This window comes from Hesperophylax consimilis, chromosome 4 (assembly GCF_061612785.1).
Source record: "Hesperophylax consimilis isolate HC1 chromosome 4, BYU_Hcon_1.0, whole genome shotgun sequence".
NCBI classification, from domain to species: domain Eukaryota; kingdom Metazoa; phylum Arthropoda; class Insecta; order Trichoptera; family Limnephilidae; genus Hesperophylax; species Hesperophylax consimilis.
The window spans coordinates 24,704,103-24,719,786 of NC_142839.1; the positions used below are offsets into that span (position 1 = coordinate 24,704,103).

Genomic DNA, 15,684 nt, shown 5'->3' on the forward strand with positions numbered 1-15,684 from the left:
GTATGAGGGATAGGTAGGAATCTAGTGATCAGTGTGTTCAGGAGGTGGACATATGAATATATTCCTCGATATCCACCTTGCTTACTACCTACTATAAATGTTCAGAGGCTCGAATATAAAATACTTGCAAATCTAAGATATAGAAATAGCTTCGCCAGAAGCCACAGAAACGAAAGAAAAATGTTAATTGTCATACCAAAAAGGAGAAATCAAAAATAACATGAAAAATACGAAATGAGAACAAAATACTACAGAAAGAAGTACATGGGTACTTTTCGTGGAAAGAACTGGATCCGAAGCGAAATCCGGTCGGTATCAAAATATTAATAGAGATTGGTGTTAAACAAAGCAAATCCACATCTGTTCGGTCTGAAGAAAACTACTTAACGTAAGTTCGTAGATATAAAAAAATTACTAATACCATAAAAATTCCAATTTTGCATTACGCCTAACGACACGTTGCTCCCGGCGAAAATGTATCGCCTCCGATGAACAGAATAGCCGTCAGTCGTTCAGTCATCAGCCATCAACCATTATTACCATTGTAGACTAATGACAGAAATAGCCAAAGCTCGTAACGCCGGAAAACAAATCCGGTACTGTAAGGCAGAGCCGCTGTGAACATGTAAATGAAGCGGCATGTGGCATTGGGCGCGAATCAATAATGGACGTCAGACAGTCAGTCTAACAATGTGACGAAGTAACAAGGAAGAACTAGGAATAAAGGTGGAGTATGGAGCCGAATGAATGTGTATAGATGAGAGTAGTACAGGGGAACTGGATAATATACGACCGCCTGAGGATAATCGGTAAAACCAAAACACTTTTAGTTGAACTAGTCAATATAGGAATAATTGGTTTACTTATATGCAGTGAACCAGAGCATGCTTGCTGGAGACAAACAAGACATTTTATGATGCAGCAATGTATGGGTGGAGTCTGAGGAAATGAAAATCTGGCATTAATTGGACATTAAAGTGTAATGCGAAAAACCGTAACACTGATCACAAAAAGGAAAACATGAGCATGCTCTTTAGCGAAGAAGGTATAGCAAAAAGATGTTTAGGAGAGTATTTTGAATAAACCAGAAAAGGTAAAATTGAACGAGATTACGCTGAGATCGTTTTGTGAGACAAAAAACCGTCTTTTACGGATATAAAGGGATGACATAAATGTCCAACAGTGATTCCGGAAACCCAAAAAAGACTACATAAGAAGTAGATCGAGGACAATAAGGAGCGAGCCATCATGCCCATAGACTGAAGCGTACCGCAAATGCATGGGAGGAGGTCATATAGCTAGTCGTAAATTATAACAGCATTTGATAATAAAGATAAGTTATTTAAAAATATATATATATGCATGTCTTGTATCCTCCGTATTTCTATAATCTACGATCTGACAGAATAGAGTAGTCCAGAGTATAGATAGAGAGAGTATTATAGATTGCGCGAGCTCACTGGTGCCGAGCGCTAATCGGCTGCTAATGAAACGCTCCTAAACGCCAGCCCAACTAATTTACTAATGGCCGAAACGAATCTCAGGTGCTCGCTGTGCTGATCATGCGGACAATTTGCAGTTGGTAATTCAATATGGTTCAAATAATATACTAAATCAAAGCAAATCGTTTAAACACGTGAGCATAATGATCATTGATATCAGAAAAATAACAAGTATATTCCGCGATGGAGTTGAAAAGTCACATGTATTGGTGTTACAATAATTATTATTATATTTTGTAAGACACAGGTGTTGGTGTCACCAAAATTAAAAGTCATAGGTGTTGGTGTTACCAGAATTAAAAGTCACAGATGTTGGTGTTACCAGAATTAAAAGAGAAGGAAATAACTGGGAAAGTCTTTCTATAAGAAACCGCTTTTTATTTACCTTTATTAATACGATAGATTATTCGTTTTGTTGTATTGTGGTGCTAAAGCACACAATCAAAAATCAAGTACCTACGTCATTCAAATGGCAAAACCTTGCTGAATATTTTTAATTTGTGGCAATTCAATTGTTTGCTCGGTAATATGAGAGAATCAAGCACATAATGCTAAAAGAGTTATATTAATCTAAATTTAAAATCCATTCATTTCGGATTGATTATGTGTACGTCTGCTACAGACTGAGGTTTATTTAGCAAAGTTAAAAAAAAAATCTGTCATTCGTAACAAAAATATAAAAACGCTTGTCAGTGTGTCATTGACTTTGACGTTACAATATAAAACACAGAAATCTCTCAACGAGGTGCGATACCAATGCAAAATGAACAAAACTCGGCAAGTTTGCTCATTTAAACTTCAAAACAAAGAGAAATGTAAAAAAAATAAAGAATCTAAAGGTGGAACAGGGATTAAAACTCAAACAATCCGTGGAAATTCCATTTACTCGAATGAAATATTGTGCGTAAAAAAAACTCTATAGAGAAGATTTTCAATTTAAAAAAAGGTTTACATTTTAATTATTAGGTTGAAAAAAATAATGGATTCTTTGGACTTCATTAAAAAAGGATTCATTTAATGAACCTTTCGATAACGTTTTGTAAGAAATCAGTCAATTATTGTAAAATGCTGGGAATTAATGGAATAAAAGTGAATACGTTGAGCATAAATCTGCGAAGGTTTTTGTTATAATTATTATAGTGTATTCGAAATATAAATAAGAATTGTCTCCGATCAATCAAGGCTAAACAAATTAAATCATTGTATTGCGAATGAAGTGGTGTTCGCAAGGAGAGGCTAGCAACAACGACTAGCTACGAGTATAAGCAAGAGTTTTTGAAGAGCGAGAAACGTGATATAACTTGGAGATGTTTCCTATTGGCAGACTATAGGAAGGATGGAAGACAGCCGACCTCCGAAGAGGCTTCTTTATAAATTATTTCTTCTGTAAGTCTTCTTCGACAAAGTAAGTATGTAGAGTGGATATACGGCCTTATAACAAAAGTCGATATACTTATATCTCAAGGCGTCTTGAGTGAAATTCCGCAATACAAATATTTTTGATAACAATAATGGTGTGTGCCCGAAGGAGTACGCAGTGAGGATGTACGGCCGAATAACAAAATATGACATACTTATATGTGCAATCTGTCAAGGTAAATATCTACTAATCTCCCCGGAGGGATATACAATGAGGAAATACGGATATACCGAATAACAAAATACGACATACTTATATATGCAGTCTGTTTAGAGAAACACCCTATATCTACTTACACATTTAAAATAAAACTGCCTATGTGTCCCCAAAGGGATATACAGATAGGATATATGGCCGTAGGTATAATAAAAGTCGATAAACTGAATGTGGGTAGGTTTTTAACCACATTTGCAGAAGGGTGAACATATTTTCAGCTTCTTTGAAAGTATCGTCCCATTAGTTTTCATGAAATATTAACACAGTACCATCAGCAAGCTTACTATTTTCCATTGATAGGAAGAGCAGAAAGTTCATTTATGCAAATGAGAAATGACCTAAGACACTTCATTATGGAACTCCAAAGTTATTTACTTACTGAAGAGGCTCATTCGTTATTTACGGGAAATTATCACTTGATATATTACCTCTGTTGCCACTGATCTTAGTTAAATCTTAGTTTTTCATTATCTATCATTTGTACAAATACCATATTCCATTTTTTTCTTTATTAGTTAGGGATTCTTTAATATGCCGGTTATGATCAATTTGATATATTTTCATTGCTATTAGAGTTTAGATCAGAGGTTCCCAAAGTGGTCTATATGGACCCTCAGGGGTCCATATCGGCTTGCTGGGGGTCTATGTCAGCGAGAAAAAAACTTGGGGGTTCACGAGATTCAAATGGTGGTACATACGAGCGGACCCCCATTTACCTCAACTCAATATTTAGGAGTTCCGTAAATGACACATTACACCTAACACAAATAACACAGTTTACGTAATACTAATAATAGACTAAGAAATTACTTATTTGATATTTGTATGTTTATACATCGTAAAGTTGTTTATTAAGGTATATAAATAGAGTCTACGTTCCTTTTTCCGTCAAAATTAATATATTGACCCAAAACATTACACATTGGAAGGCGCAAATTTTCCTAGTTCCCCAACTTGTTTCGACGTTCAACATTTAGATGTACTTCAAAACTAAATTTGAGGACATTTTGACTGGAAATGGAATGTCGAAGAATCTGATATCATATGACAAGAAGAACTGATCGGAATAAGCGCTAACAAAGAACTTAAGGGGCAGTTCTGTAGGGCCAGCTACAGAAAGAAATTCCCGTTGCTTATCCTGCTCCATTTTCATTTGGTGTAATACCTCACAAGGGCGCCCCTATCTGCACAATGCAAAAACAGAGGAACTATATGGCCACCCGGTTGTAGGGTAGGCAAGGGAAGGGAATCTTTTTACGAAAAAAATAAATGATTATCACATGAGACGTTAATAGTTTTAGAAAAATTCAATATTCAGCAGGGTAGGGGGTCTACGGAAAAAAAAATATTTGGCAAGTGGTCTACGGGGCAAAAAAGTTTGGGAACCTCTGGTTTAGATTAATATATATAGGAGGACGATTACTACTCCAAGATGAGTAACAACTGTGTTTATCATTTGGTGGGTGTGGGTAATGCTTTAAGGAGGAGGGGTAGTGACCACTACCAGAGACCCGATACAAACAGTCATGATGGTCGCAACCACCGGAATTCGTGGAGAAGGGTTAGCTATTCCAGGCCATCCACGTTAACACATATCCCAGGCCCACATATTGGAATCATTGCACTGTTCGGAGTATTTAGCAGTGGCAATGCGGGTGTAAACTATGATGACGTCAAATCTTTTGTGTATACATTGATTTCGACCATTTTATGATCAGCTATATCTTGGACATTCATTTTATACGTTCAATGCTGCAAATGGCTATTTCTTAAATAACAGTAAAAAAGACCAACTGCATAAAGCCAATCGGACTATGGCACTATAAATAACTAAAAATAGTGTTTAAAAAAATAATATATATATATATATTTTAACCTCACACGGGAGGCCCTGAGGAAAATAATTTCCCTCATGGCATGTCATCTTTTGAGATGCTGTGTGGAGGGTCTTTTTAAGGATAGGAGGGAGAGGAAGTTCTGGGAAGGTAAAAGATATGAGGGTTGGGTATGAATCTAGGGATCAGCGTATCCAGGAGTAACGGATATATGAATATGATATAGAAGGGTCGAGAGACCAGTTGGAGAGGTGACCTATGGCAAAGATATTGGTTATCCAATAAATGGTTCCCGGAGCGGCGGTACCCAAACCCGCCTCCCAAATTGGAATTGAAATTGGGGTGGGAAAAAGAGAAGACTAAGAGGAAAAATAGAAAAGACGTTAATTTCCCGTACTTTTAATCTGTTCCTAAACATATCTAAAGCCAATTTGAGCAAACTCAGATCTTGAATGGTAGTCTCTTGTTGCGGCAATGGGAAAAAAATTTCATTGTGATTATACACATATATTTAAAACATGTTTTTCATCGGATCTTCCAGTTCCAACCCACCAGTTCTGGCCACAGAGAAAAAGATTTTAAAAACCAAATAAATTGATTGCGCAGCGGTTCTAAAATTAAAAAAAGATAATATAATTAATTGATGCCGCCATTTTTACAATAGTTGATGGTGTTAGTTTAGGTATTATATATCAATACTACATGCTGATATCGACAAACGCGGCAACCGCAAGAAACCGGAAGAAATTTGCGATTTACGTGCAATACATTATTGAAGGCTTCAGACAGCAGAGGTCCGGGGCCGGGTCTGTGGAGTGATTGCACAGAAGCGGCTTCATTGACGCGGATGTTGAGATCAAAAGGAAAAGCTTAAATAATATGACGCAGGGGTAACAAATCAAAGGTCTGGCGACAAAAACGCGTGATTGGGGAGGGCGGTGTTTATATTTTCATACAGCAATCAGGCTGTTGGATATAGCGATACCAAATTAGAGTCGCGATTTAAAGGGAAATATGAAAAGCGGAGTTCGTCATTTGAATTTTAATACGAACATTCAAAAAGTCGAAATGGCGTGTTGATTTTTGTATGCTGACTGTGACACCGATTTAAAAATAATATAAACAAAGATATTAAATATCTTTGAATACAAAAGTATAATTAAAATATTTTAATGATTGTAGACAATATTAGTGATTCCTAAACGAAAATTTGAAACAGAAAAATCAGAAAAAGATTCGGTCACATCTAGGACTTGAACCCAGGACCCTCGCCTTGCCGGGGCAAGGCTCTACCAACTGAGCTAATGGGAATCGCTAATATTGCCTTCAATAATTAAATATTTCAATTTGAGGTTTTACTCATTAGGTTATTCCAAAAATAAAATATTCATCCTAGACTTGCAGAAAAAGTCAATAGATGTCGCACATTAAAATTAAAATAAGATATATTTATCTAAGACACTGTCTAGATTGCATTTAGTTCGAGTTTAATCTTGCGATCATACATAAAGATAGCAGCCAATAAAAATGTGCGGTGAGAAAATGAAAACAATGTTGGTAGTTCTTATTCGAAGTAGGATACAGTTAAATATGACCAAAGGAGATAGGGTCGTGGTTTAACTCATTAAGTTATTGCAAAAAAATAAATTATTTGATATATGATATTTTGCATTTTGCCATTTATTACAGAGTGAATGGATAATTATAGTTGGTGGTTTCGTGATAACGGGCCGCTACTTAGGCTTCTTCGGCTCGTATGTGGAACGAGCTACCGGCATCTGTGTTTCCTTCTTCATATAATCCGGGCCTCTTCAAGACCCGCATTAATGTGTTAATGCTGCCCAACCCGAAGGCGCCATAGTTATCCTGTCTTTACACTGTACATACTACAGGGGTGCTGCGGTGAAGTAAATAAAATATTTTAAAAATATATAATACGAATTTCACGTGTTATTTTTTTACATTCTGTTATTTCACATATTAAATAATGACCAACATTATAATGTAAGATGTAATAAATCAAAAATTAACCCTCGGCCACGCAGCACAATGGCGCCCATGCATATGACACAAACGCAAAATAATAATATGTCTATGAAAATTTTTCGCAGAGTAATTTCCATTAGACCAGCTCAGCCTAAATTAATTACAATGAGTATTGAATAAAAATAACTGCGCGGAGAATAAGGTTATTCTCTCCATATTAAACCTTGAATTCGTTTTACAAAATAATTTAATAGGACGTAATATAGTTGTAAATATCCCGGTAGAATTTAACAGGTGCGCGACGCCGCGCCAACCATCCCTTATTAGTAGGGCGTAAATCAAGGGGAGGGGAAGAGGGGCAACCACAAGCAGTAGGCAGCAGGCAGTCAAGGCAGAAGGCAGTACAGGTCCTTTGCCCCATACCGGGTACCAGGAACACAAATATGTTTGGGGTACCTCACTCTCTTACCCTTGAATTAAAAATACCGAGCTTTATTTGAACGTGACTCGATTTCATCTAAAGCTAATTCAGGAAAAATGTTGTAAATCTGGAGAGAAGCTTTTATGATTAAGACCTGATATTGGTTTCAAATCTAACTAGATTAATTAATTATATATAAATATGAATATTAAAGCTTTATTAGGAGGATGAGGTTACAGATTTTTTTTTTAATTTTGTAAAAAATCGACGAATATTACCAATTTTCCGTCACAAAAATAATGAGAAAAAGACGCTGTCTTTTTAATTACATTTTTGCCTTATTTTAAAAAGCTAACTATACGTGTTGCATATTTCGATAAAAAATATGTTGAGAAAAAACAGATGAGCCCATAGCGTTTTTTTCCAAAGATTCAATAAACCTACCCTTTAAAGTTACGAGGCCCGGATTACCGGAGGACTGACCTAAACTCGGGTAAATTAATAAACCTTTTTAAGTTACGAGGCCCGGATTATCGGAGGACTGACGTAAACTCGGGTCAATTAATAAACCTTTTTAAGTTACGAGGCCCGGATTACCGGAGGAATGACGTAAACTCGGGTCAATCAATAAACCTTTTTTAGTTACGAGGCCCGGATTACCGGAGGACTGACCTAAACTCGGGTAAATTAATAAACCTTTTTAAGTTACGAGGCCCGGATTATCGGAGGACTGACGTAAACTCGGGTCAATTAATGAACCTTTTTAAGTTACGAGGCCCGGATTACCGGAGGAATGACGTAAACTCGGGTCAATCAATAAACCTTTTTTAGTTACGAGGCCCGGATTACCGGAGGACTGACCTAAACTCGGGTAAATTAATAAACCTTTTTAAGTTACGAGGCCCGGATTATCGGAGGACTGACGTAAACTCGGGTCAATTAATGAACCTTTTTAAGTTACGAGGCCCGGATTACCGGAGGACTGACCTAAACTCGGGTAAATTAATAAACCTTTTTAAGTTACGAGGCCCGTATTATCGGAGGACTGACGTAAACTCGGGTCAATTAATAAACCTTTTTAAGTTACGAGGCCCGGATTACCGGAGGAATGACGTAAACTCGGGTCAATCAATAAACCTTTTTAAGTTACGAGGCCCGGATTACCGGAGGACTGACGTAAACTCGGGTCAATCAATAAACCTTTATAAGTTACAAGACCCGGATTGCCGGAGGACTGAAGTAAAGTCGGGTCAATTAATAAACCTTTTTAAGTTACAAGAAACGGATTACCGGAGGACTTGAGTAAACTCGGGTCAACCAATGAACCTTTTAATAATATGAAGTATTATAGTGCCCTGCTAGAAATTTTAAAGTCTGCACCAATTGGTAAATTCAAGATGTATTGTAGAAGTCACATCAAGCAAGAGAAAATATGGTGTATAATTAATTAGTAATTTATAAACTTTGATGTACAAAATACTAAAATATTGCACTGAGATGTAAAATTAATCTTCAATAAAATCAACTGATCTTCAAGGTATGTAACATTTTTAGGCAACCTACTTAGATATTTATCATAAAAAAAGGAATATTTACCCTCCAAATAATTCAAATTTCAGTGGGCACTTAAAGAGCTTCCATTGCAAAATATACCACAGAATACCATAAAATCTTTTGAAAAATGAATTGACGGCGGTCTTAATATACCCAAATAATGTCATAACCTTCAGGTGAGGTTTAGAAAATATATTAACATTTTCGTTTATATACCGCTATCCATTCAACTTGTTTACTCTGAAAACACACATGTAATAAGGGACAATATAAGTAACAGCACGACACGCTTCAAATATTTAATTTTTATATTTCAGGATTTACTTTCTATATTCTAGATATTGTGTAACCCACTGATCAAAATTAAATGAATTTTTAATAAGAAAAAAATTTTCACATAACTAATTTTAATTATAGATAGTTAGTAAAAACGTAGATTTCTGCCCACGAAAAACTTAGATTATAGTTCTAAAGAAACTTCCAATAATATAACCATAAATAGCCTTCATAAGGAATTTTAATCATAAATATTATAATAATAGGCAGATGAAGGGTAATCTTTTTTAATGAAAACGTGAATTGAGTTTTTCAAAATGATTTTCGTTTACCACCGGAATGTATAAACTTAGAGTAAAAGGGTAGGTAATTCATTTTGATACGGAGTCTTCAATATCGATAAAAGACGAGTAATGCGCAAGCCATGAAATAATGCTTACCGAGCCAATCATTTTATTTATATTATGGCAGCAACAAAGAAACAAGCCGAGCGAAATTCAAATTAGAAATTTATAATCAACATACCAGAGCTATTAATCAAAGAATTCGTTTTATAAATGAACGTCTATCAAAAGCAACGTAGGTATATATTAATCTATAACATAAATCAACACATTAAAATGGGCAGCGCATTGTGTATGTAGTAAAAGGGTAAAGAAATACCTACCTACTTTAAAATAAATTCTAACTATAATAGAAGTCCAAAGGGAAAAAGAAACGCTAGTGTCATGTGACAACGTAGCTGGAAATGTTTTCACGCAAAGGGGGGACCCTTGTACGTGACCAAGAAAATTGTAATAAAGGGTAAAAAGGGTTACTTCGTTGCGGAACTAACAACATATGAATATCCTTAATCAGAACTATGCTTATACATGTTTGTGAAAAATAACTTTAGATTTTTTGCTGCAGGAAAAAGTGATTTTTAAGTAAATAATTGGTAATTTAAAATAATTTATAATACTCGTATTTTAAATTAATTACGGTTTCAGGGATGACTTAACAACTTAATTGATAGTCCTGCCATCGTTGCCACTATTAAATTCCATGTGCCGACTAGGAATACAAGACAAAATATAACATTCTTCTGCAATACATACACGACCAACTATCGGACACACTCACTGACCAATGGGATGCATGATCTGGGCAACAAGTATGGGGGTGCTATTGATTACAATTGTGTATTTTGTTCCTACTTTACAGTGGATTACATCTATTTACTGTCAGTATCTCTTGAATAATATAGATATTCTCCTAGGTACACTGTATCACTTTTATGTAAAAGCTTTTTTAGGCGTATATTTTATACATAAATAAAATAACAAATATATACTATCTGTAAGAGCGATTTTTTTTTGTTTTACTTGCCTGATCGTGTTTTTACCAAGATGAATATTGACCATGGAAAGTATGCCTTGATTGTCGCTTACCTGGAACAATAGAAAAAATAATTATTAGAAAAAAATGTATAAAGCAGATATAAACAACTCTCAAATACGAAAATAAATTAATAACACATAAAAATAATAAGAAAACAACTAAAGCCGTTGCGGAATCAAAATATTTTACAAGTAACAACTTTATAACATTATAGTGTGCACTTGCCAAAAATATACAACACACCGCTGATACCATTATGATCCGTCCCCTTTTCACCTACACGAAGAACCCAATAAAACCGACATAAAAAAACGTTATAATTAATTTACAAGTAGGAATGAGAGAGAGGCTGATGTCCTATTCCATCAAAAAAGATTCCGTTGCCATTCGAATGAAAAATGGTACCCCCGCGAACACAAAACGGAATATAAGCCATCTATTTTGATAAGCCTCTCTTGGCCAATATTTATTACACCTACAGTCCTACAATTGTAAAGTTTTGTGTTTATTAGAGCTACAAGTGTGAATTTATACATTTATTTTAAAATTAAGCAAATGTAGGTTTGAATCAAAAATGAGCTTTAGGATGCTTTTATTAAAAGTTAGAACAATTTTAAAAGATGGAAATTTCTGTGAATTTCTACAAGAAATTTATTATAGTTGTATTGAACGTAACCGAATAAGTATTTATCAGTATTACGAGATATTGTTTGTAAAGAAATAGATTTTGAAAATAATACTGCCGATAATTAAGACATTATATTGAGCATTGCTAAGATCTATAAAAACGTAGTAATGAAATAGTATTTATAATTCTTAACTTTAACCACAAAAACCTAAAGATATCTACCCAATACGTGGTGATAAATTACAACACATATTCATATTCAATATTCTACAGATTTAAAGACCAGCAAATAAGATTCTAGCACGGTCGATCTATAAAGACTTTATCGATAATGTCGGTAACTTGTCATCGTTCCCGAGCAAGTCTGCCGTTCGCCAATGAAGAAATAAACGACTCACAACGACTAAGTGTTCTTAATTTATTCGACCTGAATCTGTACGTAAGCGATCTGCAGTTGTGCAGGGGAAAGATGTCAAGTTACCGACATTATTGATAAAACCTTTATCGATCGACCGTGCTAGATACTCCGGCAATATAAAAAAAAAATATTTAAAAAATAATGTTGTCTTTAAAAGCAAAATATTTTGAATGCAGACTTGTATTTAGTCGCATTGCAATAATTGTAAATGTTTAATTATTGAAGACAATATTAGCGATTCCTAAAATAAAATCGGAAACCGAAAAATCAGAAAAAGGTACTCACACGTCTAGGACTCGAACCCAGGACCCTTGCCTTGCCGGGATGTGACTGTATTTTTTACTGATTTTTCTGTTTCAGATTTTCGTTTAGGAATCACTAATATTGTCTTCAATAATTAAATATTACAATTTGAGATATTACTGATTAAGTTATTCCAAAAAAAATAAAAATTGTAAATGTATTGCGCGGAAAGATTGGTGACGTAAGTAATGAACACGGCTGAAGGGGACATTGTGTGCCATATTCTATAATTTGTCAACAGAGCCCGAGGTAATTAATAGAGATCACTCCGAGAGCCGGGAAAAACGGGAATTACTGCAACCGTAAAGGCATTGTCACATTCGTATCCTCCTCCCCTCCCATCTGTGCCAATTTAATTCTGCTAAGTATACCGAGGGAGCTCTTGATCTGCTTACGACGAGAGGAAAGAGCTCTGGGAGAGGAAAAGAGGAGATGCCCGAGAGAACTCTGTCAAAAACTCCGCCAAGTCAACTTTCAAAGATAAAAAAGTAAAAATGCAAGAAAACCCTAGGGGTGACACTCCATAAAGGGTTAAGTATGCGGATGGGGTATTAGCGGTTTGACGACTTGAAGTGGTACGAGGGGTTTGTTTTTTGCAAACATAACGTGTTCATTTCCTTTGTGGGTTTCTCCTATTTTTTCTCTCTCTCTTTGCAAATCTGGGTAGAAAATATTTATGAAAGGGATTCGATAATAGGAGCCGACCGAGAATTGTATCACAGAAAAAGGAGATTTACAAAATCACATGTAAAATTTGGAGGGAAAGATTCTAGGATAACGTAATAAGCTAAATCTCCTGCCAACGTAATAGATGGAGGTATTCTTTCTACACAAGAACAAACTAAAAACACAAATTATCTGACAAAAGTGAAAAGTTAAATTAAGTTTGGTCTAAAAATAATCTTATAACTAAAGCTTTCTAAAAAAAATGACCGTATTTACATGTTTAAAAGATTATAAATTCTGAATTATAAATTAATTAACTATAAACTATGCCTTAAAATAAAAAAATAAAAGGTTTTCAATGCCGATTCGTAAAAAAAACCTGCACTGCCCGGGAATCGAACCCGGGTCGCAAGAATGGGAATCTTGCATGATACCACTACACCAGCAGTGCCGCTGGCTTACCCGGCCTTTTACCGAGACAATACTCGCCGCAGACGAGGGTTGTAGGTAGCGAATACGGGGCTAGAGGTGGGGTGCGCCAGACACGCGATCCAAATGAAACTGTAGGTAGGTACTAGATTTGTTTGCTACTAATATATGTATATCATAAAAAGGTATATTTATCGAAAGAAAAATGGCCCATCAGGGTGAAAAAGTTACAACGTTGTAATATAAAACATTTCGAACGAAAAAAGCTTCGAATGTTGGTGGTATCTACCTCGTAAAAGTAGAATATTTATAAAAAAAACAACTAATATAGCGACTTATTAAATCCATAAATATTTTTAATAATATCATAAGTTCAGTGTTTAGTATCACGGAAAACTAAATATTAAGATACCTATTTAAAAAATTACATCAAGCTCTCAAAATAATTAGACATAACATTAAAATAAAAGGTTAAACGAGATGATTGTAAAGGGATAAAAAGGTAACTCGGAATACTAAATAAATGTTGTAATTGAAACGTCTATTTTAAATGACTTCTGTTAAGGAAGTAATTATTTCAAAGGTTAAAACTTTCACAAATAAACACAAAAAGGAGAGCGATACAAAACATTTCTAATGGCAAGATGAACCAAGCAATTAGTAGACGGTTAATAAGGATCAATTAAAATAAAATAATCAAAGTAATTAATAACTGTGATATTAAATAGGTTAAAAACAAGAAGGTAAATACCAAGATGGAGCAGTATTGAGCAAAAATAACTTGCGAAAACAAGTTATTATTATTCTGAAGAGCTCGGAGTAAAAGAGTCGGAAGGAAAATTCAAAAACAAAAATAAGTTTGCAACCCCCTGGGCGGCTTTAACAAGAAATATTATTTAATTGCTAAAGTTTCAAACTTCTTTTATTAGGTTTGAGCAAAGCAGTTGAGCCAAACTACTCAAATGTGGGGAATATATAACTTAAGCAATAGGCTACAAGCGAGAGCGCGGAAACTAAACGTATTATGAAAACCGTTAAATATTATCTTTGCTTTCTTACAGAATTGAAGAACAGATTGATAATTGTAAGTATGCAAATGAGGTTATGTTTAATTTGAAGCTTTACACTTCAAAACGTAAGTACAGACATGAATTTCAAGGAGAATTTTACTAGAACGAGTTTAAATAAAATGTAAAATGCGGAGGATTAATGTGATTAACTGACGGTGCAGTACAATTTACCAATATCGTACAAACCGTTACCGTCTGGTGAAAAGCTACTGACTGGCCAACAGCTAGCAGTTTAATGTCCTACTCTCGGTATTTGGTAAAGTGTAAGTAGTGCCTTGCGCAGTGCGGACCGAGTGGTTGTACCGTGTAATGTTTGTACTGTGCTGGCTGTTGCTTCCCCACTCATCTCCACGCCACTAAATAAAGAAGCACCTAAAATGCTGTACTGCACTTGTTGTACCACGAAAATAAAATAAAAGTACATTTTTGCGAAAGTTATTCCGTATGTTCCGTAAAAGGATTTATCGGTTGTTGATGAAATGCAAAGGGACGGTGCTACACAATAATACAAATTAAACGCTTTCATGATTGTCTAAAAATAAATTACAAAGGGATTTTACCTCAACTTAAGATAGTTATACAAGATTCCTCAATTTATATCCATGATAAAGATTCATCAAATACCTACTACGTCTCGTTAAAACGAAAATGAACCATTCTAATACAAATAAATCAAACTATTGCTGTCACATTAGGTATAAAGTAATGGTATAAAATTACCCCTTAACAACAATACGAGTACTCTTTCCATTATTATAGGCATTCAATAAGTCTGTTGTGTTGTGATTATCTAAATGTCATAATTCCAAAATCAATCAAAAACTATTGTCAGCTGAACCCAACACAATGTATTATTTATTTCCGTTTCAAGTAAATAAATATTCTCTCAGAGCGAATAGGTAATATTGTAGAAAAACCGACAAACTTTATTACAAAGATTTGAAATGCAAATTGTTCAACTCAGACAAAAGTATAAATTGGAGACCAGATATAACGTCAGAATAGAAAAACAAGCAAAGATCGTGGAAAGCGCTGAGTAAATTGCAAAAGGCATGGTACGGTACTACTTATGATGGAAATATTGTCTAAGTACCTACTGGGAGGCCAGGTTCTGAAGGGTTAGACTATTTCAGCCCGGTTCACACAATGGTGGGGAAGGGCACAATGGAAGAGGGCGGGCGCGGCTCGGGAAGTACAGTAACGAACGGGAGGAACCCACTTAAATTAAAACCCGCCTAGGAAAACAAATGGGCCAGCGTTAAGAGTGCCTACTATACTATAAGTAACGTTTTAACCAGTTACTGGCTGATTCATAAACAAAAACCTCCCAAAAATATCGTGCAAGCAAACACACAAGACGGCAAAAGAGAAAAAAATAAAATTATGGAAATACTAGAATATCAAAGAACTATCGTTACAGAAATATGAACGAACAAGGTTGGAAATTTGAAGCGTGTTCAATGTAGAAAAGTAAACGCTGGAAAATAATTTCATCAAAAAAGAATAAGTAACTCATAAAGCCATCTCTATTATTTTTAATGTTACAAAAGCAAAAATTACAATATCACATTTAAAAATAT

At 34.9% G+C, this 15,684-nt stretch overlaps 1 protein-coding gene and 1 non-coding gene across 10 annotated transcripts in view; both read right to left on the minus strand.

The window, feature by feature from the left end:
- Window positions 1–15,684, minus strand: part of LOC149424418 (pseudouridylate synthase RPUSD2-like) — a 567,139-nt gene that overhangs the window by 99,725 nt on the left and 451,730 nt on the right. The window lies entirely within an intron of this gene.
- Window positions 12,986–13,056, minus strand: TRNAG-CCC (transfer RNA glycine (anticodon CCC)). Its single transcript has one exon. It is a non-coding gene; the product is annotated as a tRNA-Gly (tRNA).